General features: G+C 36.9%; 1 long non-coding RNA gene across 1 annotated transcript; it reads right to left on the minus strand.

Annotated features, from left to right (window-relative positions):
• Positions 1-726: 726 nt before the first annotated feature.
• Positions 727-23,888, minus strand: LOC123390660. The gene is made up of 3 exons (XR_006605203.1): positions 23,746-23,888; positions 23,124-23,150; positions 727-1,078 (listed from the first exon to the last, which is right to left on the minus strand). It is a non-coding gene; the product is annotated as an uncharacterized LOC123390660 (long non-coding RNA).
• Between the last annotated feature and the right edge of the window lie 1,094 nt (positions 23,889-24,982).

A 24,982-nucleotide genomic window follows, 5' to 3' on the forward strand; every position in this document is an offset into this window, starting at 1 on the left:
CTGGTATAGGAGAATTCATGTCATGTCCTTGTACTTCTATCCAGACTGACCTGCAGGTGTTCAGATGCTGCTAATATAGGGGAGGGATCACAGTAAGGGTTATGCTTCAGGTACTGGACAGATGGTCAAATGTTTTAAATCACTGAGCCAAAGCCTGAAAAAAGGCCTTACAGACCCATTAAAGAGAAGGTGTGAATGTGGGATTTATCTGCAATATTGTAGAATGAGATACATCCATCCTCATATTCTAAGAAAATACACATTCTGTGCTTTCTTACAGTAAGCTGCATTTCTGGAGAAGAGAGTGCCCAGTACTCATCTTTATAAAACCTGATGGCCCAGAAACCATCCCCAGGTTTTATACAAATCCTCCCCTGCCTTATTACATTATTCCTGCATATTCCCAGGTCCCAGGCTCCACTATCTCTGATGTCTACTTCCCAGTAGCACCTTCCTGAGGTTATGACTGGGTGTCCCAGAACACAGGGAAGGGAATTAAATCTCTGCGGGTCCTTAGGTAGATCTTGAGGCTTCTTTCCACAGCTTTCACATCTGTTCTCTTCAGACAAGATGAGTGCAGTGTGGGCTGTGGATGGATCTAGAATAACATTTGCTGCAAAGACAATAATATTCTCTGAAAGACAGAATAATATTCTTTTATTTAAAGATTTTATTTATTTATTTGACAGAGAGCGAGATCACACGTAGGCAGAGAGACTGGCAGAGAGTGAGAGAGGAGGAAGCAGGCTCCCTGCTGAGCAGAGAGCCTGATGTGGGGCTGGATCCCAGAACCCTGGATCATGACCTGAGCTGAAGGCAGAGGCTTTAACTCACTGAACCAGCTAGGCACCCTAGACAGAATAATATTCTCTGAAAAGGTTAAAGTGATCCTGGAAACAGAGATAGCTGTGTTAGCCTGAGATATCTTGGGGCTGTGGGAGGTGTATATATTCTCAGTGGAGTTTTTCATCTGCCCTCCAGAAACTTCTCCAGAGACTGAGGTGGAGTGTCAGGAGTAGAGGTCCTCTTAGACGACCAGGGAATGACTCACCAGCCTGGAAAAATCCTTTCCTCCAGTCTGAAAAAAACATAAATATGCATCATCAGCCCTAATACTTGAATTTATTGACACAAGAGGTAATTTCTTCCCTCTAACACTTATTTTGTTTATTTCCCAAATTTATTCAGTAACTTTTGCTTGACCTAAAGTTTTCACTGCTTTTCTTGTTAAATATTCCCATAAGAATTAATTCCTCTAACTTGTATTTTCTTTGGTATAGAATAGAGATGTCCCAAGATAATTATCCTCTTTTTAAATAGGCAGTGAATTTACATGTTTCCATTCCCCATACCATTGCATTTAGATGACTTTATGTGACTGAGTTATGGTCAATAAAATGTGCACAGCAGAACACATACCATTTATACTTTTGACAATAAATAGTTCATATGATATTTTTGTCATTCTCGTTCCCATTGTAACACTTTCCCACTCCTCCCTCGGTGCAAGGCTAAGAGCAATGACTCTAAAAATGGAGAATACAGGAGATCAGAAGATTCCTGGTTCTCAGAGGTACTATTTTGAAGGGGGTTGCCCAGGAGAGCCATAGAACCAGATATTCTCATATTATCATTTGCAGAAGTGAGGAATACAAAGCCATTGTCTTAACCATGGCAATATAGGTATTTTTACAAAAAACAAAGTTAATTATACTACTCAATGCAGAAAGTACAGCCTAAAGATGAAAATGCTACTATTAAACAAGAAAATGTGTGGTCTGGTTTAGTGCTTAGGCAATAGACATGACAAAACCGATAAAACTGACCACAAACATGGACATCCATAATATGTAGAGAAAACATTTGCTAAAACTGTTTCCCATGATCATTTGGAAAGCACATCATGTGTTCCTAAACACACACTGCAGATATGAAGGAATATATTTGAAAAGAGAGCACTCATTGAATCTGCTATTGACATCCTATTGAAAAACCTATTCATTCTCAAAATAATTATTTACTTTTTTTCTGGCATAAATCAAAATAAATAGAAAAACTCCAATAAATGGGCAATTATTAGAGTGTAAAAGGTGACCTTTTCTAAACCAAGAATCAGCCCAACTGCCTTTGTAAAAACAGTTTTATTGGAAGACAGCCGCACTAATTCATTATGTATTGTCTATGGCTCCTTAGTGTACAAGGCACCACTGAGTAATTGTGAGCAGACCATACAGCCCACAACCTTATAATACGAATCTTTACAGAATGAGTATGGCAATCACTTTTCTAGACTACTCCAGAGAGTAGTTAAATAGTGGGGGGGGGTTGTTTTGATTTTTGGGTTTTGGGGGGTTTTTTAGCACAAAGGAAGAGCACAATTTCTTTAATGAACAAAGTGACTTAAGGAAAAGAAAAAGTTAAAATGATGAATTTTTCATAGTTGGTTCAGGTGGCTTCAAGAAACCAACCATAAAAGGAGATGTATAAGAAAATATATCAGATTGGCAAATATGTCTACAGTTACTTTGGATATAATTATCACTATATGAAGCTAACTGGGAGGAAATATATGAGAGGTCTATGAAATTCAGATGAAAAAGTTGTCAAAAATAACATGAAGCACGGTGCCTGGGTGGCTCAGTGGGTTAAAGCCTCTGCCTTTGGCTCGGATTATGATCCCAGAGTCCTGGGATCAAGCCCCACATCAGGCTCTCTGCTCAGCAGGAAGCCTGCTTCCTCCTCTCTCTCTCTCCCTGCCTCTGCCTACTTGTGATCTCTGTCAAATAAATAAATAAAATCTTTGAAAAAAAAAAAAACAAAGGAACATGAAGCAAAGGGCTTCTGTAATAACTTAATAAATGGCTTGATAAATTCTCTCCCAAAACAACATAAGACTGGAAAAGTTCTCAAATTGGAACTTTTGAATTCTAGAAATGCACAAAGGTAACTGACAAGGACACACAGAAAAATGAGATACACTCAGGAAAAACTAAAATGACTAATAAAAAAAAGTCCATAAAAGGATCTTATCTCATTACAGTAGAATCAAGTTGAAAATGAAAACAGGAGCAAATTTTAGAAATAAAGAAAAATTTGGTATTAAACAACATATTTATAAATAATCTGTGGAACAAAAAGGAAATCAAAGGAGAATTTAGAAGCTATTTTGAGTTGAATGAAAATGAAAATATTAAAAACTAAAATCTACTGGATGCAGCTAAAAGCAGAGCCTAAAGGGATATGTAGAGTTTTAAATGCCTTCTATAGAAAAGGAGAATTAAACCAATTACTAATTAAACCAATAAACTAAGCTTCTCCTTAAAGAGACCAAAAAGTAAGTAATAAACTGAGCTTAAAGCAATCAAAAGTTATGAAATTAGAAATCAATGAAGGGACGCCTGGATGGTTCTATCGGTTAAGCATCTGCCTTTGGCTCAGGTCATGTTCTCAGGATCCTGGGATGGAGCCATGTTGTGGACTCTCTGCTCAGTGGGGAGTCTGCTTCTCCCTTCTCCTTCTGTGCCTCCCCCCCTTCATGCTCTCACTCTCTAATAAATAAATAAAATCTTTATAAAAAGATCAATCAATGAAAACCCTAAATTCATTATTTGACTGTGTCAGTTAAATAAATGTTCCTTCTTAGAAAAGCCAGCAAAGTTCAATAATAAGAAGCACAGGCACTTGTTATATTGAGCACCAGATGTTGTGTGGAAGTTCTGAATTATGAAACTATACACCTGAAACTAACATTACACAGTGTGTGAACTAACTGTAATTTAAAAAATTTTTAAAAACTTAAAAAAAAAAGAAAAAGAGAAAAAAATATTTAAAGCCACAGTAATCGACTCACACACACACATGAGGGCATTTTGCAAGACAGGACATCACTATTAAACTCTCAGAAATTAGAAGGCTAAAATGGGATTTCTATGAAAATCCCTATGCCACTAAATTAGACTTAGATGAAATGCAAAAATTCTTTAAAATACAAATTATTGACAATGACTTAAGAAATAGAAAATCTAGACAGAGCTCTAACAAGTAAGATTTAATATCTTATTTATTAATTTATTACCAATAAATTAAGTAATTATTAAGTATTAAGTAATAAAACTTACTAATTTATTAATATTTGCTAATTTACTTATTTACTAACTAAAATTTACTAATTTCTTAATATATTAGTTACTATTAGTGATATAATTATAAGAATTATTATTAATTATATACTTTCCACAAAGAAATTCCCAGTTCCAGTTGGCTTTACTGGTGTACTTTACCAAAATTTAAAAAAAAAAAATAGGGGGAGGAGTCAAGATGGCGGAGAAGTAGCAAGCTGAGACTGCTTCAGCTAGCCGGAGATCAGCTAGATAGCTTATCTAAAGATTGCAAACACCTGAAAATCCATCGGCAGATCGAAGAGAAGAAGAACAGCAATTCTGGAAACAGAAAAACAACCACTTTCTGAAAGGTAGGACCGGCGGAGAAGTGAATCCAAAGCGACGGGAAGATAGACCCCGGGGGGAGGGGCCGGCTCCCGAGAAGCGGCGGAGCAACCGCGCACAAAATCAGGACTTTTAAAAGTCTGTTCCACTGAGGGACATCGCTCCAGAGGATAAACCGGGGCGAAGCCCACGCGGGGTCAGCAGGGCCTCAGGTCCCGCAGGGTCACAGAAGGATCGGGGGTGTCTGAGTGTCGCAGAGCTTGCGGGTATTGGAACGGGAAAGCCGGCTACAGAGACAGAGCTGACAATAAGCTCGCAGCTCCGTGTTACCTTGAACCTGTCGCAGGCTCGGTGAGCTCGGAGCGCGGCCGGAGGTCAGGCAGACGGGAGTAACTGGGCGCTGTTCTCTGAGGGCGCACTGAGGAGTGGGGCCCTGGGCTCTCGGCTCCTCCGGGCCGGAGACCAGGAGGCCGCCATTTGTATTCCCGTCCTCTGGAACTCTACGGAAAGCGCTCAGGGAACAAAAGCTCCTGAAAGCAAACCCGAGCGGATTACTCACCCCGGCCCCGGGTAAGGGCGGTGTAATTCCGCCTGGGGCAAAGACACTTGAGAATCACTACAACAGGCCCCTCCCCCAGAAGATCAACAAGAAATCCAGCCGAGACCAAGTTCACCTACCAAGGAGTGCGGTTTCAATACCAAGGAGAGCAGCAGAATTCCAGAGGAGGAGAAAGCCAAGCACGGAACTCATGGCTTTTTTCCTGTGATTTTTTTTAGTCTTGCAGTTAATTTAATTTTTTCTTTTTCATTTTTTTTTTCTTTTTTTCTCGCCTTCGCGTAAAATTTTTTTTTTAACTGTTACCTTTTTCTTTTTTAACGATTTTTTACTAGTTTATCTAATATATATATATATATTTTTTACATTTTTCTTAGGTGTTTTCTTTTTTTAAAAATTCTTTTCTTTTCTTTTCTTTTTTTTCTTTTTCTTTTCTTTTTGTTTTTTTTTTTTCTTCTTTCTTACTTCCTTTTTGAACCTCTTTTTATCCCCTTTCTCCCCACTCACGATTTTGGATCTCTTCTAATTTGGTTAAAGCATATTTTCCTGGGGTCGTTGCCACCCTTTTAGTATTTTACTTGCCCCTTCATTTACTCTTATCTGGACAAAATGACAAGACGTAAAAATTCAACACAAAAAAAAGAACAAGAGGCAGTACCGAAGGCTAGGGACCTAATCAATACAGACATCGGTAATATGTCAGATCTAGAGTTCAGAATGACAATTCTCAAGGTTCTAGCCGGGCTCGAAAAAGGCATGGAAGATATTAGAGAAACCCTCTCGAGAGATATAAAAGCCCTTTCTGGAGAAATAAAAGAACTAAAATCTAACCAAGGTGAAATCAAAAAAGCTATTAATGAGGTGCAATCAAAAATGGAGGCTCTAACTGCTAGGATAAATGAGGCAGAAGAAAGAATTAGTGATATAGAAGACCAAATGACAGAGAATAAAGAAGCTGAGCAAAAGAGGGACAAACAGCTACTGGACCACGAGGGGAGAATTCGAGAGATAAGTGACACCATAAGACGAAACAACATTAGAATAATTGGGATTCCAGAAGAAGAAGAAAGTGAGAGGGGAGCAGAAGGTATACTGGAGAGAATTATTGGGGAGAATTTCCCCAATATGGCAAAGGGAACGAGCATCAAAATTCAGGAGGTTCAGAGAATGCCCCTCAAAATCAATAAGAATAGGCCCACACCCCGTCACCTAATAGTAAAATTTACAAGTCTCAATGACAAAGAGAAAATCCTGAAAGCAGCCCGGGAAAAGAAGTCTGTAACATACAATGGTAAAAATATTAGATTGGCAGCTGACTTATCCACAGAGACCTGGCAGGCCAGAGAAGAGCTGGCATGATATTTTCAGAGCACTAAACGAGAAAAAAACATGCAGCCAAGAATACTATATCCAGCTAGGCTATCATTGAAAATAGAAGGAGAGATTAAAAGCTTCCAGGACAAACAACAACTGAAAGAATTTGCAAATACCAAACCAGCTCTACAGGAAATCTTGAAAGGGGTCCTCTAAGCAAAGAGAGAGCCTACAAGTGGTAGATCAGAAAGGAACAGAGACCATATACAGTAACAGTCACCTTACAGGCAATACAATGGCACTAAATTCATATCTCTCAATAGTTACCCTGAATGTGAATGGGCTAAATGCCCCTGTCAAAAGACACAGGGTATCAGAATGGATAAAAAAACAAAACCCATCTATATGTTGCCTCCAAGAAACACATTTTAAGCCCGAAGACACCTCCAGATTAAAAGTGAGGGGGTGGAAAAGAATTTACCATGCTAATGGACATCAGAAGAAAGCAGGAGTGGCAATCCTTATATCAGATCAATTAGATTTTAAGCCAAAGACTATAATAAGAGATGAGGAAGGACACTATATCATACTCAAAGGGTCTGTCCAACAAGAAGATTTAACAATTTTAAATATCTATGCCCCCAATGTGGGAGCAGCCAACTATATAAACCAATTAATAACAAAATCAAAGAAACACATCAACAATAATACAATAATAGTAGGGGACTTTAACACTCCCCACACTGAAATGGACAGGTCATCCAAGCAAAAGATCAGCAAGGAAATAAAGGCCTTAAAAGACACACTGGACCAGATGGACATCACAGATATATTCAGAATATTTCATCCCAAAGCAACAGAATACACATTCTTCTCTAGTGCACATGGAACATTCTCCAGAATAGATCACATCCTCGGTCCTAATTCAGGACTCAACCGGTATCAAAAGATTGGGATCATTCCCTGCATATTTTCAGACCACAATGCTCTAAAGCTAGAACTCAACCACAAAAGGAAGTTTGGAAAGAACCCAAATACCTGGAGACTAAACAGTATCCTTCTAAAGAATGAATGGGTCAACCGGGAAATTAAAGAAGAATTGAAAAAAATCATGGAAACAAATGATAATGAAAATACAACGGTTCAAAATCTGTGGGACACAACAAAGGCAGTCCTGAGAGGAAAATATATAGCGGTACAAGCCTTTCTCAAGAAACAAGAAAGGTCTCAGGTACACAACTTAACCCTACACCTAAAGGAGCTGGAGAAAGAACAAGAAAGAAACCCTAAGCCCAGCAGGAGAAGAGAAATCATAAAGATCAGAGCAGAAATCAATGAAATAGAAACCAAAAAAAACAATAGAACAAATCAACGAAACTAGGAGCTGGTTCTTTGAAAGAATTAATAAAATTGATAAACCCCTGGCCCGACTTATCAAAAAAGAAAAGAGAAAGGACCCAAATAAATAAAATCATGAATGAAAGAGGAGAGATCACAACTAACACCAAAGAAATACAAACTATTATAAGAACATACTATGAGCAACTCTACGGCAATAAATTTGACAATCTGGAAGAAATGGATGCATTCCTAGAACATATAAACTACCACAACTGAACCAGGAAGAAATAGAAAGCCTGAACAGACCCATAACCAGTAAGGAGATTGAAACAGTCATTAAAAAATCTCCAAACAAACAAAAGCCCAGGGCCAGACGGCTTCCCGGGGGAATTCTACCAAACATTTAAAGAAGAACTAATTCCTATTCTCCTGAAACTGTTCCCCAAAAATAGAAATGGAAGGAAAAACTTCCAAACTCATTTTATGAGGCCAGCATCACCTTGATCCCAAAACCAGACAAGGATCCCACCAAAAAAGAGAGCTATAGACCGATATCCTTGATGAACACAGATGCGAAAATACTCAACAAAATACTAGCCAATAGGATTCAACAGTACATTAAAAAGATTATTCACCACGACCAAGTGGGATTTATTCCAGGGCTGCAAGGTTGGTTCAACATCCGCAAATCAGTCAATGTGATACAACACATCAATAAAAGAAAGAACAAGAACCATATGATACTCTCAATAGATGCTGAAAAAGCATTTGACAAAGTACAACATCCCTTCCTGATCAAAACTCTTCAAAGTGTAGGGATAGAGGGCACATACCTCAATATCATCAAAGCCATCTATGAAAAACCCACCGCAAATATCATTCTCAATGGAGAAAAACTGAAAGCTTTTCCGCTAAGGTCAGGAACACGGCAGGGATGTCCATTATCACCACTGCTATTCAACATCGTACTAGAGGTCCTAGCCTCAGCAATCAGACAACAAAAGGAAATTAAAGGCATCCAAATCGGCAAAGAAGAAGTCAAATTATCACTCTTCGCAGATGATATGATACTATATGTGGAAAACCCAAAAGACTCCACTCCAAAACTGCTAGAACTTATACAGGAATTCAGTAAAGTGTCAGGATATAAAATCAATGCACAGAAATCAGTTGCATTTCTCTACACCAACAGCAAGACAGAAGAAAGAGATATTAAGGAGTCAATCCCATTTACAATTGCATCCAAAACCATAAGATACCTAGGAACAAACCTAACCAAAGAGACACAGAATCTATACTCAGAAAACTATAAAGTACTCATGAAAGAAATTGAGGAAGACACAAAGAAATGGAAAAATGTTCCATGCTCCTGGATTGGAAGAATAAATATTGTGAAAATGTCTATGCTACCTAAAGCAATCTACACATTTAATGCAATTCCTATCAAAGTACCTTCCATCTTTTTCAAAGAAATGGAACAAATAATTCTAAAATTTATATGGAACCAGAAAAGACCTCGAATAGCCAAAGGGATATTGAAAAAGAAAGCCAACGTTGGTGGCATCACAATTCCGGACTTCAAGCTCTATTACAAAGCTGTCATCATCAAGACAGCATGGTACTGGCACAAAAACAGACACATAGATCAATGGAACAGAATAGAGAGCCCAGAAATAGACCCTCAAATCTATGGTCAACTAATCTTCGACAAAGCAGGAAAGAATGTCCAATGGAAAAAAGACAGCCTTTTCAATAAATGGTGCTGGGAAAATTGGACAGTCACATGCAGAAAAATGAAATTGGACCATTTCCTTACACACACACAAAAAATAGACTCAAAATGGATGAAGGACCTCAATGTACGAAAGGAATCCATCAAAATCCTTGAGGAGAACACGGGCAGCAACCTCTTCGACCTCTGCCGCAGCAACATCTTCCTAGGAACAACGCAAAAGGCAAGGGAAGCAAGGGAAAAAAATGAACTACTGGGATTTCATCAAGATCAAAAGCTTTTGCACAGCAAAGGAAACAGTTAACAAAATCAAAAGACAACTGACAGAATGGGAGAAGATATTTGCAAACGACATATCAGATAAAGGACTAGTGTCCAGAATCTATAAAGAACTTAGCAAACTCAACACCCAAAGAACAAATAATCCAATCAAGAAATGGGCAGAAGACATGAACAGACATTTCTGCAAAGAAGACATCCAGATGGCCAACAGACACATGAAAAAGTGCTCCATATCACTCGGCATCAGGGAAATACAAATCAAAACCACAATGAGATATCACCTCACACCAGTCAGAATGGCTAAAATCAACAAGTCAGGAAATGACAGATGCTGGCGAGGATGCGGAGAAAGGGGAACCCTCCTACACTGTTGGTGGGAATGCAAGCTGGTGCAGCCACTCTGGAAAACAGCATGGAGGTTCCTCAAAATGTTGAAAATAGAACTGCCCTATGACCCAGCAATTGCACTATTGGGTATTTACCCTAAAGATGCAAATGTAGTGATCCAAAGGGACACATGCACCCGAATGTTTATAGCAGCAATGTCCACAATAGCCAAACTATGGAAAGAACCTAGATGTCCATCAACAGATGAATGGATCACAAAGATGTGGTATATATACACAATGGAATACTATGCAGCCATCAAAAGAAATGAAATCTTGCCATTTGCAACAACATGGATGGAACTAGAGCGTATCATGCTTAGCGAAATAAGTCAAGCAGAGAAAGACAACTATCATATGATCTCCCTGATATGAGGAAGTGGTGATGCAACATGGAGGCTTAAGTGGGTAGAAGAAGAATAAATGAAACAAGATGGGATTGGGAGGGAGACAAACCATAAGTGACTCTTAATCTGACAAAACAAACTGAGGGTTGCTGGGGGGAGGGGGTTTGGGAGAAGGGGGTGGGATTATGGACATTGGGGAGGGTATGTGATTTGGTGAGTGCTGTGAAGTGTGTAAACCTGGTGATTCACAGACCTGTACCCCTGGGGATAAAAATATATGTTTATAAAAAATAAAAAATTTAAAAAAAAAAATAAAAAAAAAAATAGAAATATTCAACAGAATCCTCTAGAACATAAAGGAGGGAGAGATATTTCTAAACTCATTCTAGGAGGATTGTATCACACTGAATTCAAATTCGGAAAAATATCACAAATATCTTTTATGAATACAAATGCAAAAACTATCAATAAAAATTAACAAATAGAATATAACAAGACATGCAAAAAAGATTATAGATCACCATCAAATGGGGCTTGTGCCCAGGAAGTAAGACCAGCTTAATGTGTGAACATCAATTGATGTAACAAGCCATACTAATAAAATAATCAATAAAATGACATAATCATTTCAAAAGGCACAGAAAAAGCATTTCATAAAATCCAATACCATCGTGATAAAAAAAATCAATAAACTGGAAACAGATGGGCAGCTTTCAACTGATAAAGTGTATCTATGAAAAATATACAACCGATGAAATAATAATAAAATAATGTGCTTTTTTTCACTTCATGGTAGGAATCAAGGCAAGGATATCTGCTTTTGCTATTTCTATTCAACATGGTAATGGAAAAAACAAACAAACAAACATTGTAATGGAGATTCTATGCAGTTAGTTTAAAAAAAAAAAAAAAAGAATCCAGATTTGAAAAAAGAAGCAAATCTCCTTTTATTCACTGTTGACTCATTATTCCTGTAGAAAATCATACAAATGTCCACAAAAGTCTACTAGAACTTGACCAATGAATTCAGTAAGGTTAAAGTATTAAAAAAAAAAAATCGACACACAAACTCTAATCATGTCTAAAATGAAATTGAACTATTCATTCACTATTTCAAAGAATGTCAAATAAGAAGAAATTTAATGAAAAGGTGAAAGGTTTGTACACTAAAACTACAAAACATTGCTGAGACAACACAGATGATATAAAGTAAAAAGAGAAATATTCTATGCTCATGAATAGAAAGTCTAATATTAAAATGGCAATTGAGGGTGCCTGGGTGGCCCACAGTTAAGCATCTGCCTTGGCACAGTTCATGATCCCAGGATCCTGGGATTGAGTTCTGCATGGGGCTCCCTGATCTGTGGGGAGTCTGTTTCTCCCTCTGCCTGCAGCTCCCCCTCCTTTTTCGTGCTCCCTGTCTCTGACAAATAAATACATAAATAAATAAGTCTTTAAAATGGCAATTCAACCCAAGGTTACCTACAGATTCAACAGAATTCCTAACAGAATTGTTCCAGGTTTTTGTTTTTGTTTTTCTTTTTGAGAAACTTTCAAGTAGATTCTAGAATTCATATGGAAATGAAAAAAAAAACAGCCAAAATACATTTTTTTTAAAGATCAAAATGAGAAGACATAACATCTTCAAATTTTATCTTCAGTTTGGACTAAAAATAGCAGAGAACTGAACAATCTAAAAAGGAAGCACACCTAAAGCATGAGAATCCAACATTCATCAGTGTTTCTTCTTCAGTTTGGACTAAAAATAGCAGAGAAATTAACAATTGAAAAAGGAAACATCTTCAAATTTCAAAACATACTATAAAATGATAGTAATGAAGAGAATGGCATGAAAACAGACAAATAGATCAGTAGAACAAAAGTTTAAATCCATTAATAAACTCATGATCAATTGATATTTTCAAAAGAACCAAGGCATTTCATGGGGAAAGGTATAGTCTTTTCAAGAGTTGGTGTTGGCACATCAGATATCCACATGCAAAAAGATGTATTGGGATGTTTCCCTCACGCCACACAAAATATGAACTCAAAAAGTGTCATATTCCCAAAGGCAAGAGCTAAAACCATAAGACTTCCAGTAGAAAAAATTGGAGGAAAAATATTTGAAACCTCAAATTATGCAAGGTTTTCTGAAATGTGAAGCCAAAAGCTTGAGAAAAAATAAACTGATATGTTGAACCTTATCAAAATAAAATCTTAAGCATTTCAAAATACACCAGTAGGAAAATGAAAGGATGATATATTTTTCTAGTGAGCACATAACCACCAAATGCTTCTTTAAAATTAATTAATCTTTGGGGGGGAAGCAAGATGGTGGAGGAGTAGCAGACTAAAAAATCATTAGGTCCCAGGAGTTCAGCTAGATAGTTATCAATGAGTCTGAACACCTACAAATTCAACAGGAGATAGAGGAGAAGAAGAGCAGCAATTCTAGGCACAGAAAATTGACCACTTTCTGGAAGGTAGGATGTGTGAAGAAGTGAATCCAAAGTGACAAAAAGATAGAATGCAGGGGGAGGGACTGGCTCCTGGCAAGCAGTGGAGAAGTGGAGCAAAAAATCAGAACTTTTAAAAGTCTGTTCCACTGAGGGATATTGCTCCAGAGGCTAAGCAGTGGTGGAGCCCTCAAGGGGACAGTGTGGTCTCAGGACCCACAGGATCACAGAAAGACCGGGGGTGTCTGAGTGTGGCAAGCTCCCAGGTATCATAGAGGGGAAGCCAGATAAAGATATGGAGCAAATGGTGAGCTCTCAACTTGGGTTACCTTATTCTCTGTTCCAAGGCACAGGCAGACCACTGTTTTTCAAACAGGGACCCCCACAAGTGACAGATCTGGAGAGACTCCATCCATCCTCCTCCGGGAGGACTGGTCAGGAGCACAAGGCAGTATTCTGCTGGGTTTGGGGACTCCAAAGGGTACTGTGCACCAGAGATAGAAAACTTGGCCACGGGATGTGTGAGCATGGAATGCAGCTGGGGACCAGGGAGATGGAAGGGATTGATCACTTTTCTCTGAGGGTGCACTGAGGAGTGGGGCCCTGAGCTCTCTGCTCTGACAGGCCAGAGACTGGGAGGCTGCAATTTTCATTCCCTTCCTCCAAAGCTCTACAGAAAGTGTTCAGGGAACAAAAGCTACCAAGAGTGAACCCGAGTAGATTACTTAGCCTTGCCCCTGGGAGGTGCAAATATGCCTCAGACAAAGACATTTGAGAATCACTGCAACAGCCCTCGCCCCCTTCAGAAGATCAGCAGTATCATCCAGGCAAGACCAAATTCACTGACCAAAGAGAACTCCAGAGCTAGGGAAAAGCAACACAGAATTCATGGCTTTTTCCCCATGATCCTTTAGTCTTGCAAAGTTAAATTATTTTAATTTTATTTTTTCAACTTTTTCTCTTTCCTATTTTAACATTTTTAAACTATTTTATCTTAACAATACCTTTTTAAAAAAATTTTTTTAATTTTCATTGTTATAATCAGAATTTATCCCTTCACTGTATTTAAACTTATTTTTGTATACATATAGTTTTTTTTCTTTAAAATGTTGGGGTACAACTTCTTCTAATATATCAAAATATACCCTAAATCTAGCACGTGGCTTTGTTCTAGTCTCCAGCCTGATCACATTCTCTCTCTCTCTTTTTTCCCAATTAACTTATCAATTCCTTTTTTAAAATTCCTTTTTAGAATTCCTTTTTAGAATCATCTTTTACTTTTCATCTTTACAGTCATATTCCATTCCTTCATCATGTTTATCCATATATATATATACATATATATATGTATATATATATATGTTTTTCTTTCTTTAAAATTTTGGGAGATAGTTTCTTCTAAGAGCCAGAATACAGCCAAAATCAAGTGGGTGCTGTGCTCTATACACCAGTCTAATATATATTTTTATTTCTTATTTTTTTATTTTTATTTTCCTCTCTGTTTTTTCCTCCCAGTTTTGGGTCTCTTCTAACTTGGTCAGTGTATTTTTTTCCGGGATCTTTGCCACCCTTTTAGTATTTTATTCTCTTGCTCATATATTCTTATCTGTATAAAATGACAAAGCAGAAAAACTCACCACAAAAAAAAAAAAAAAAAAAAAAAAAAAAAGAACAAGAGGCAGTACCAATGGCTAGGGACCAAATTAAAACAGCTGTTGGTAATATGTCAGAACTAGAGTTCAGAAAAATGATCATCAAGGTGCCAGCTGGGCTCAAAAAAGGCATGGAAAAATTAGAGAATTCCTTTCTGGAGAAATTAAATCCCTTTCTGGAGAAATAAAAAAAAAAAACAATATAACTAAGTGGAAATTTTAAAAAGCTATTAATGAGGTCCAATAAAAATGGAGACTCTTACTGCTAGGATAAATGAGGCAGAAGAGAGAAATAGTGATATAGAAGACCAAATCAGAGAGAGTAAAGAAGGTGAACAAAAGAGAGACAAAATATTACTGGACAACGAGGGGAGAACTTGAAAGATAAGTGATATCATAAGGGAAAACAATATTAGAATAATTGGAATCTCAGAAGAAAAAAGAGAGAGGGGACAGAAGGTGTATTGGAACAAATTATTGTAGAGAATTTCCCTAATATGGCAAAAGGAACGAGCAGGAGGCACAGAGAACCCCCCTCAAAATCAATAAAAATAGGTAAACCCCATCATCTAATAATAAAACTTACAAGTCCGTGACAAAGAGAAAATCCTGAAAGCAGCCTGGGAAAAGAAGTCTGTAACATACAATGGTAGAAATATTAGATTAGCAGCAGACTTATCCACAGAAAGAACTGGCATGATATATTCAGAGCACTACATAAGAAAAATATGCAGACAGAATATTATATCCAGCTAGGCTATCATTGAAAATAGAAGGAGAGATAAAAAGCTTCCAGGACAAACAAATACTAAAAGAATTTGCAAATACCAAATCAGCCCTACAAAGAATATTGAAAGGGTCCCTTTAAGCCAAGAGAGAGCCTAAAAGTAATAGAACCGAAAGGAACAGAGACAATATGCAGTAACAGTCACCTTATAGTCAATACAATGACACTAAATTCATATCTTTCAATAGTTACTCTGAATGTAAATGGACTAAATGCCCCAATCAAAAGACACAGGGCATCAGAATGGATACAAAAACAAGATCCATCGATATTCTGTCTACAAGAAATTCATTTTAGACCTGAAGACACCTCCAGATTTAAAGTGAAGGGTTAGAAAACAATGTACCATGCTAATGGATATCAAAAGAAAGCTGGAGCAGCAATTCTTATATCAGACAAATAAAAGATGAGGAAGGACACTATATCATACTCAAAGGGTCTGTTCAACAAGAAGAGCTAGCAATTTTAAATATCTCTGCCCCTAACAAGGGAGCAGCCAGTTATATAAACCAATTAATAACAAAATCAAAGAAACACATCAACATTAATACAATAATAGTAGGGGACTTTAACACTCCCCTCACTAAAATGGACAGATCATCCAAGCAAAGGATCGACAAGGAAATAAAGGCTTTAAACGATACAGTGGACCAGATGGACATCACAGATGTATTCAGATCATTCTATACCAAAGCAGCAGAATACACATCCTTCTCTAGTGCACATGGAACATTCTCCAGAATAGATCACATCCTGGTTCACAAATAAGGTCTCAACCAGTACCAAAAGATTGGGATCACTCCCTGCATATTTTCAGACCACAGTGCCCTGAAGCTAGAACTCAACTGCAAGAGGAAAGTTGGAAGGAACTCAAATACATGGAGGCTAAAGAGCATTCTACTAAAGAATGAATGGGTCAACCATGAAATTAAAAAATAATTGAAAAAATCATGGAAATGAATGATACTGAAAACACAACTGTTCAAAATCTTTGGAACACAGCAAAGGTGGTCCTGAGAGCAAAGTATATACCAATAGAAGCCTTTCTCAGGAAACAAGTATGGTCTCAAGTACACAACCTAATCCTATACCTAAAGGAGCTGGAGAAAGAACAGCAAAAAAAGCCTAAACCCAGCAGGAGAAGAGAAATCATAAAGATCAGAGCATAAATCAATGAAATAGAAATCAAAAGAACAGTAGAACAAATCAATAAAACCAGGAGCAGCAGGTTCTTTGAAAGAATTAATAAGATTGATAAAACCCTGGCCAGACTTATCAAAAAGAAAAGAGAAAGGACCCAAAAAATAAAATAATGAGTGAAAGAGGATAGATCATGAACAACACCAAAGATATAAACAAAATTATAAGAACATATTATGAGCAACTATACGTCAGCCAATTTGACAATGTTATAGAAATGGACACATTCCTAGACTGATATAAACTACCAAAACTGAACCAGGAAGAAATAGAAAACCTGAATAGTCCCTTAACCAGTATGTAGATTGAAGCAATCATCAAAACTCTCCCAACAAATAAGAGCCCAGGGCTAGACAACTACCCAGAAGAAGCAAATATTTAAAGAATTAATACCTATTCTCCTGAAACTGTTCCAAAAAATAGAAATGGAAGGAAAACTTCTAAACTCCTTTTATGAAGCTAGAATTACCTTGATCCCTAAACCAAACAAAGACCCCCATCAAAAAGGAGAATTACAGACCATTATCCTTGATGAACATGGATGCAAAAATTCTCACCAAAATAATAGCCAATAGAATCCAACAGTACATTAAAAGGATTATTCACAATGACCAAGTGGGATTTATTTCTGGGCTGCAAGTTTGTTTCAATATCCACAAATCAATGTGATACAATGCATTAATAAAAGAAAGAACAAGAACTATATGACATTCTTAGTAGATGCTGAAAAAGCATATGACAAAGTACAGCATCCTTTCATGATCAAAAGTCTTCAGGGGGGCTTGGGTGACTCAGTTGATAAGTGTCTGCCTTCAGCTCTGTTCATGATCCCAGGGTCCTCGTATCAAGCCCCACACTGGGCTACCTGCTTGGCAGGAAGCCTGCTTCTCCCTCTCCCACTCACCCTGCTTGTGTTCCCTCTCTCTTTACATCTCTCTGTCAAATAAATAAATAAAGTCTTTAAAAAACAAACAAAAAAATCAAAAAACCTCTTTAAATTGTAGGAAGAGGGTACATACCTCAACATCATCAAAGCCATCTATGAAAAACCCACAGCGAATATCATTCTCAATGGGGAAAAACAGAGCTTTTCCCCTAAGGTCAGGAACACGGCAGGGATGTCCACTATCACCACTGCTATTCAACATAGTACTAGAAGTCCTAGCCTTGGCAATCAGACAACAAAAGAAAATAAAAGGCATCCAAATCAGCAAAGAAGTCAAACTCTCACTCTTTGCAGATCATATGATACTTTATGTGGATATCCCAAAAGACTCTACTCCAAAATTGCTAGAACTCATACAGAAATTCAATCGTGTCAGGGTATAAAATCAATGCACAGAAATCAGTTGCATTTCTATAAACAATGGCAAGACAGAAGAAAGAAAAATTAAGGAGCCAATCCCATTTATAATTGCACCCAAAGCATAAGTTACCTAGGAATAAACCTAACCAAAGAGGCAAAGGATCTGTACTCAGAAAAATATAAAGTACTCATGAAAGAAATTGAGGAAGACATAAAAACTGGAAAAACTTTCCACACTCTTGGATTGGAAGAACAAATATTGTAAAACGGTCTATGCTATTGAGAGCAAGCTACACATTTAATGTAATCCCTATCAAAATACCATCCTTTATTTTTTCAAAGAAATGGAACAAATAATCCTAAAATTTGTATGGAACCAGAAAAGAACCTAAATAGCTAGAGGAATGTTGAAAAAGAAAGTCAAAGTTAGTGGCATCACAAATCCAGACTTCAAGCTCTATTACAAAGCTGTAATCAGCAGGACAGTATGGTACTAGCACAAAAACAGACACATAGATCAATGGAACAGAATAGAGAGCCCAGAAATGAACCCTCAACTCTATAGTCAACTAATCTTCGACAAAGCCAGAAAGAATGTCCAGTGGGAAAAAGACAGTCTCTTCCACAAATGGTGTTGGGAAAATTGGACAGCCACATGCAGAAGAATGAAACTGGACCATTTCTTTATACCACACACAAAAATAGACTCTAAATGAATGAAAGACCTCAATGTGAGATAGGAATCCATCAAAATCCTTGAGGAGAACACAGTCAACCTCAGCCACAGCAACTTTATCCTAGAAACATAACCAGAAGCAAGGAAGCAAGGGCAAAAACAAACTATTGGGACTTCATCAAGAGCTAAAGCTTTTGCACAGCAAAGGAAAGAGTTAACAAAACCAAAAGACAACTGATAGAATGGGAGAAGATATTTGCAAATGACATAATGGATAAAGGGCTAGTATCCAAAATCTATATAGATTTATCAAACTCAACACTGAAAGAACAAATAATTCAATCAAGAAATGGGCAGAAGTCATGAACAGACATTTCTGCAAAGAAGACATCCAGATGGCCAACAGACACATGAAAAAGTGCTCCACATCACTCTGCATCAGGGAAATAAAAATCAAAACCACAATGAAATATCACCTCACACCAGTCAGAATGGCTAAAATTAACAAGCCAGGAAATGATAGATGCTGGTGAGGATGTGGAGAAAGGGGAATCTTCCTACACTGTTGGTGGGAATGCAAGCTGGTGCAGCCACTCTGGAAAATTCCACTCTGGGAATGTAAGTGATGCAATCACTCCACAACATTAAGATTCCTCAAAAAGTTGAAATTAGAGCTACCCTAAGGCCGAGCTATCACACTACTGAGTATTTACCTTAAAAATATATATGTAGTGATCCAGAGGGGCATATGCACCCGAATGTTTATAGCAGCAATGTCCACAATAGGCAAACTATGGAAAGAACCGAGATGTCCATCAATAGATGAATGGATATAGAAGAAGTGGTGTGTGTACACACACACACACACACACACACACACACACAATGGAATACTATGCAGCCATAAAAAATATTGCCATTTGCAATGATGTAGATGGAACCAGAGGGTATTATTCTGAATGAAAGAAGTCAATCAGAGAAAGACTATTATCATATGATCTCTCTGATATGAGGAATTTGAGAGGCAGGGTAGGGGTTTGGGGGTAGGGAAGGAGAAAAATGAAACAAGATGGGATCGGGAGTGAGACATACCATAAGAGACTCAATCTCACAAACAGACTGAGGGTTGCTGGGGGGTGGGGAGGTAGGGAGAATGTGGTTGGGTTATGGACATTGGGGAAGATATGTACTATGATGAGTGCTGTGAAATGTGTAGGCCTGATGATTCACAGACCTGTACCCCTGGGGCAAATAATACATTATATGTTAATCAAAATAATTTTAAAAAAGAAGATGACAATACAAAGACTAGAAAAAAAATATGTTCAAACAATTTATCTGATAAAAGATTTGTATCCAAATAAAAGAGATTTCTTAAAAGTCAAAAATGGGATGACAAACATTCCAATTGAAAAATGGCAAAATAGCGTGCGTGGGTGGCATAATTGTTTAAGCCTCTGCTTAGGTCATGATCCCAGGGTCCTAAGATGGAGCCCTTTGTCAGGATTCCTGCTCAGTGGAGAATCTGTTTCTCCCTCTCCTCTGCCCTTCCCTTCCCTGCTCATGTACACTTGCTCACTCTCTCTCATTTGCTCTCTCTTTCAAATAAATAAATAAATTCTATTTAAAAAATAAAAATTTAATTTAAAATGGCAAAATAATAAATAGATATTTTATCAAGGAAGGAATACAAAGGCTATAAACCACATCAAATAATATTCAATCATTTTACATTAGAGAAAGTCAAACTAATACCACAAAAAGATACACTTCACATCCACTAAGAAGACCATTATGAGAATTATAGATAATAACAAATGCAGTCATATACTGCTATCCAAAATGTAAAATGGTACAGACACTTTGGTTAACAGTTTGACAATTTCATTGCATGTTAAACATAAAGTTATCATGTGATTTAGAATTCCCACTCCTAATCTATAACCAAGAAAAAGTATTTTTGATCAAAGATGTGTATGTGAATGTTCCTAGCAGAATTGTTCATAAGTCTTCAAATGTGGAAACTGGTGCATTCACTCTGGAAAACAGTCTAGAGTTTCCTCAAAAAGTTAAAAATAGAACTACCCTATGATCCAGCAATTGTGCTACTAAGTATTTAACTAAAGCTAAAAAAATATTGGTTTGAAGGGACACATGCATACCGATGTTTATAGCAGCATTATTTACAAAGGTTTAATTATGGAAAGAGCCCATATGTTCATTGGATGTTGAATAAGTAAAGAAACTGTGGTGGGTGTGTGTATTATATATATATATATACATGTATATGTATGTATATATGTATTCATTTTTGTGTATATGAATGTATACATATACATACACCCACATATATATAATGGAATACAACTCAACCATAAGAAAGAATAAAATCTTGTCATTTTGCAACAACATGGATGGAGCTAGAGTGTATTATGTTAAGTGAGGTCAGTCAGTCAGAGAAAGACAAATACCAGACCTCACTCATATGTGGAATTTAAGAAACGAAATAAATGAACATAGGGTGAGAAAAAAGAGAGAGAGAGAGAGAAACTGTAAAACAGTCTCTTAACGACACAGAACAAACAGGATTTCTGGAGGGGAGATGGGTTCAGGGAATGGGCTAAATGGGTGATGGGTAATAAGGAGGGCAATTGTTGTGGTGAGCCCAGGGTGTTATATGTGAATGAATCACTAAATTCTATTTCTGAAACTAATATTACACTATGTGTTTACTAACTATAATTTAAATTAAAACTTAAAACTATAAAATAAAGTGGAAGCATTCTAAATTCCTATTATCTAGGGTGTAAATAGGCATAATGTGGCATATCCTTACAATGGAATACTATCTGGCAATATAAAAGAACAAAGTACTAAAACACGCTAAAAGGAGAGTCTCAAAAACATGTTAAATGGAAAAAAAAAAAAGAAAAAGAAAAGAAAGACCTAGTAAGGAGACTAGGGATTGCCTGAGCCTGGGAAAGGACTGGCAGAAAATGGAAACAAAAGATTTTTCCAGGTAATAGAAATCTTCTAAAACTGGATGTGATGATTGTTGCCCAACTGTGTAAATGTATTAACAAATCATTGAATTGATTTTCAAAAAATGAGTGAACACTTAATTAGATGTCTGGTATGTATATTATATCCAATAACATTTTCTCAAAAAAAAAAAGAGCTTGTAGTAACACATACTGTAAGCATGAAAAGCTTTGAAAGCTGCAAAGCATATTTTGAAATAAATTTGCATGAACCAGAAGAGTGCTTCGCCACTATGCATTTGATGTGAGGAAGAGCCAAGGGCTATTGAAGGAATCTGGAAGCAAGTTACATCTCAAGAACAGAACAAGGATCTACATAATCAGGAAAACACTTCCACCCTCAGAATAGGGGGTCTTCACAGTATCCCTGATGGAAATTCTTACGGCTGTTGGTAAATGATGACTGTGGTGATTTCTCCTTCCTTATTCCAAACATAAATTGTTATCCATGTTTTATTGCATTATCTAAGTATAGAATGAAGGGTGCAGACAACTCCTGTCTATGAGTACACAGATTTCAAGATTCAGAAGAGTAACATCCACTGACAGAAGACAAGTGGGCATCTCCTAGAGATCTTGGCCTTAGAGGTAGTTGCAGTGATTCCATGGACCCTTGGCTTCTCTTTTGAAAAAAGACCAAGTTAGATAGATACAGGAAAAGAAGCATTAAGTTGATCTTTGGTTACCTGAAAGTCAGCTTGTTGTAGAGATGGAAAAAGTCTAACAATACTTACTGCTTTTCTGTTTTCTGGGAAAACAGCTAAACCACCTTTCCCAGCTCCCTTTGTGCCTAGGTGAAACCACATGACAGAATTGGCCTATGTAGGTGTACATGGTCAATGCCCTGCCACAAAACGCTATAGATTCTGGTGATCTTCACATTTCTTTTTCTCAAAAAATTGTGACTGTCTTTGAAGGACATCTAGAATATTGGGAAGTTACACAATGAAAGAGTGTGGGTCTAAGTTTTTGCTTAGAGGGCATCTTCCAAGTAGATTTTTTTTTAAGATTTTATTTATCTGACAGAGAGAGATCACAAGTAGGCAGAGAGAGAAAGGAGGAAGCAGGCTCTCCACAGATCAGAGAGCCTGATGCGAGGCTCGATCCCAGGACCCCGGGATCATGACCCGAGCCAAAGGCAGAGGCTCCAACCCACTGAGCCACCCAGGCGCTCCCCAAGAGATCTTCTTAACCAGAAATATTTGTATACACATTAAAGATACACTCTATAGCTTGATAAACTGTTTCATGTTTTGATGTTTATTTGAAAGAGTAGCTAGGATTAATTCACATAAATATAAAACTTCCTTTAATTGTGATAAAGAAAAAAGGAAATTTATTAAATTGACAAGATACTATTTTTATTTCTTAATATCTTCTTTAGTTAACTTGTAAGTGTCCTGCGAGACACAGACTAGAAAAAGATGGAAAGAAAAGTAATTTATATTTCTTGGTAAGTTTTCTATGGAACAGAAGTTATGTACAATACATTTTTTCCTCCGTCATGTGGTAGTTGGTAGCATGAAATCTTGCAGAAATTAGGAGCTTAGATACATATCTTAGATTCAGGGAAAATTATTATGGTCAGGATAATGTACTCACCAGGGTACAATGATGCGTTCTGCCAGTCTGCAGGTGAACAAAATGATGAAATATTATTACTCTCTCCTGGTCCTTCTTATATCTTTTCCTCTCTTCTCATCACTGACATTCTCTAAGCATTCAGTGACATATTTGTCTGTTGCTTTCCTTTCTCACAAGCATGTGACCATCCCTTTCTTAAACTAGAAAATGGTTGAGTTGTGTATGTGTGTGGAAAAATATAAAGTCAGAAAAAAAGGCAAACTAAAAACAATAAAAAGAAGAGAAAAAATAAGGGAGATAGAAAATGAAGAAGTAATGATAGGAAGGTGGGTAGTTTGAGATAAAGATAGATAAGAAGGATGGGAAAATGGAAGGAAAGAAGAGAGGTGAAGGAAGAAGAAAAGGAAGGAATTAGGAACAACAGAGTAAAGGAATAAATAATTGAGAAAGTGAGATGAAGTGAAAAGAATATTCCAAATTAGGGAAAAATGAGTTAACTAACTATAGATTATCTTCCATGTGAACACAGGCAGTGGTATAATACGCCTGACTCTCTGGGAGCAGGGTTTAGAGCTGAGTTAGGAGTCTTATTATTTATGGAATTTAAGAACTGCCACGAAAGAACTTCTGAGCTACTTACCATTCCTAAATTGGGCTCTTCTCTGATCTGAAAGGAAAAGTACACAGAAGACTTAGACTCATGAAGAGATAAAAATGCAAATGAAGACATGCATTCTTTGATAATCTAATTATCACTATCATATTAGTCAAGCCATTGCTCCTTATAAATTATTTCTTATGGATTATAATAAAGATGACTCACATGATTTTTAGGACTTAATCAAGGTAAACAGGTAAATCATTCCTAGCATGATAACTACAATATAGAGAGGCTATAGGAAAATTAAAAGACACCCAAAATAAAGAGGTAAAGAAACAGGATAAAATGAAGCATGGGATTTCCACAATATATCTTGCAAATATTTTAACTATTGGAATACAATGACCAATTTCCTTTTGCAATTCTCCTGAAATACAAAACCCCATTTTAATATCACAGAGAAAAGAAAAATTAAAGTTCCTTAAATGAATTAAACATGAAATAAGTTACTTTAATTAAAGTTTTTTATAAAAAGCCCTCACTTCTTTAGAACTTACCAGAAGCAAAACAATACAAAAATATATCACATGCTTACAAGGATAAATTATTTTACATTTGAAATTCAAGAGAAAATACCCCAAGTCCCCAGTGATATATTGTTTTTGAAGTTGTTTAGAATGCTGATACTAATAAATATCATCACCTGTAATGTGATACTATCCATCATCTGTGTGGCAACAGTTACAATTTATTCAATGCATTCACTGAGATAGGTATTATTCAATGGCTTTATATAATTACCCAATTGAATCCTAGCAAAATAATGGGGAAGTAGTATTCCTCTGTTTACAGAATAAAGATCTGAGAATCAAAAGGGTGAACAACATGGTGAAGTTTCTGTTGGTAATTGAACAGATCAAAGATTTAAATCTAAGTAAGTTAAGCTGAAAATAAAAGACTCAATCACTATGCCATAATCCTCCACTTTTGGTCCAGCCAGCTGATGCTTCAGTCGAAAGGTAGAGTAGTAGTGTTTGCTCTGTGTAAGGAACAACCTATTGCACATTTTTTGATAAAATAGTGTCTTATTTAGAAGAGTTTCAGTTTTACTTAGAATCAGGTTGTGGACACAACAAGCATGGTGAGAGCTCTTTCAAATATATTTTCAGATTAGATTTGACTTATATCAGAGCCAAGAGAAGAAGTTATTACTGTCATACAGACGGCTGAAAAATAATACATTAAATTAAGACAAGGTGAATGAAAGAAGTGAGTT

This window comes from Mustela putorius, unplaced genomic scaffold (genome assembly GCF_011764305.1).
Source record: "Mustela putorius furo isolate JIRA1106 unplaced genomic scaffold, ASM1176430v1.1 tig00000135_pilon_pilon_pilon, whole genome shotgun sequence".
Lineage (NCBI taxonomy): Eukaryota > Metazoa > Chordata > Mammalia > Carnivora > Mustelidae > Mustela > Mustela putorius.